Source organism: Tenrec ecaudatus, assembly GCF_050624435.1.
Source record: "Tenrec ecaudatus isolate mTenEca1 chromosome 4 unlocalized genomic scaffold, mTenEca1.hap1 SUPER_4_unloc_13, whole genome shotgun sequence".
NCBI classification, from domain to species: Eukaryota; Metazoa; Chordata; class Mammalia; order Afrosoricida; family Tenrecidae; genus Tenrec; species Tenrec ecaudatus.
This window is the reverse complement of record NW_027457590.1, coordinates 235041-237120: the sequence shown is the minus strand read 5'-3', so window position 1 is coordinate 237120 and position 2080 is coordinate 235041.

Sequence of the window (2080 nt, the reverse complement as noted above, 5' to 3'; positions counted from 1 at the left end):
ACCGTGTCCTCCAGTTCACCAAGGAGTTTCCTCTTTGTGCTGCTTACTAAACCCGTTTCTGAGGAGTCCATTCCAACTCACGGTGACGCCGTGTGGGTCAGCACCACGGGACCCCACAGAGCTTTCAAAGGCTGGTCGTTCAGAAGTCAATCAGCAGGCCTTTCTTCTGAGGGGCCTTAGATTTGAACCGCAAACCTTTTAATCAGCAGTGGTTGAGCGTGCTAACTGTTCACATTACCTGGGGACACCCAACCCTTCTTACCCTCATCGCTTCATAGGTGATCCATCTCCAATCCAAGAGGGCAGAGAAGATAGATAATACAGCCTGAGCTGCGTATGTCAGGTCCAAACTTTTCAGTGTCATGGAACAAATAGCCAAAAACCTTGATGAAATGGCTGGGAAAACTCAGTCCAAATCATCCCAAAGAAATGAGTAGCGGTGCACTCTTGGGAACTTGTGCTGTGACAGCAGCCACCAGGAAGACCCCGGTAGTCCAGAGCCTTGCCACCCCAAATATGGTCACAGACTAGCAACATCAGGAGCTTGTTAGAAGTGCAAATTCTCAAGCCCTACACAAGGTCCACTGAACCAGCGTGTGCAATTTACCAAGACCACCAACGGATCGGGGTACCTGTGAAAACCAAACCAAACCCATACTCACTGCTGTCCAGTCGAGTCAGACTCAGAGCAGCCCTATGGGCCAGGGTAGAGCTACCACTGTGCATTCCCAAGACTAATTCTTTAAAGGAGCAGACACCTTGTTGTTCTCCTTCAGAATGCCTGCTAATTTAGAACTGCTAGTTTGGTGGTTAGCAGCCCACTGCCTAACCGCTAGGCCACCAGGGCTCCTTTTGTGCTTGTGAGGGGTCGAGCAAATACCATTAGCAACTAGAGAAGAACCTGGAAGAAGAAGAGCAGGGTGGGAACTGTGAGTCAATTTGGTCATTAGCACATTTCTGTGTTCACTTATTCGGTTCCTTCCCTTGTGTATTCAGTCAACAATTCTTCTTTGAACATCACCTCTGAGCCAGGATCTGTGATATGCTAATTAAGCTGGTTTAGGAAAGGGGTCTGCCTAAGTGACTCCTGCTTCCTGGCTTTTCCTGCTTCCAGATCCCCTCTCTTTACTTCCTTCCACATTAGAAGCACATCCTTACATGTGCAGCTGATCCCTAGTTCAGGACCGGAAGTTACGTGTTGGCATGCATGCATGCTCATAGCTCGCTCAGTGGGAGTGCAAAAAGTCAATTCCTTCAAGAGCCTAGCACAGTCTGTAAGGTTGGGATGGTGTTAAAAGTGGTGGGGTTGGTGTTAGTTCCCGTTGAGCCCATTCTGCACAGGATGCCTTCATGTGACAGAGTAGAAATGTCCCCATTGGGTTTCCTAGTCTGTCATCGTTACCAAAGGAGCCCCGGGGGGTACTTTAAGGGAAGTGTTGGACTGTCAACTGCAAAGTCAGGGGTTCACACCTAGCAGCTGCTCCGCAGGAGACAGATGAGGCCCTCTGCTCCCATGAAGATTTACAGCCTCAGAATCCCATGATTGGGTCGCTATGAGCCAGGGTTGGTTCCATGACAGACCCAAAGCCCACTTTCTGTCGAGTTGATTCCAACTCATGGTGATCTTATATACTTGTTGTTGTTGCTGTCGGGTGCCATTGAGTGGTTTCTGACCCAAAGTGACCCTATGCACAACAGAACCAAACACTTCCAGGTGCTGCACCATCATCACATTTGTTCTCTGCCTGAGTACATTGATGCAGCCACGGTGTCAATCCAGCTCGTTGAGGGCCTTCCTCTTTTGTGCTGCCCCTCCACTTTACCAAGCAGGATGTCCTTCTCCAGGCAATATGTCCAACGTATTTGGGAGGCAAAATCTTGCCATATATGCTGTCAAGGGCACTCTGGCCTGACTTCTTCCAAGACAGATTAGGTTGTTCGTTTAGTAGTCCATGGCAGGGTAGAATTTTCCCTATAGGTTTCTGAGATATTATGTCTCTATAGGAATAGGTAGCTTCATCTTTCTACCACAGTGAAGCTGGTGGGTTAGAACTGTTGACTTTGCATTTAGTAGCTCTGT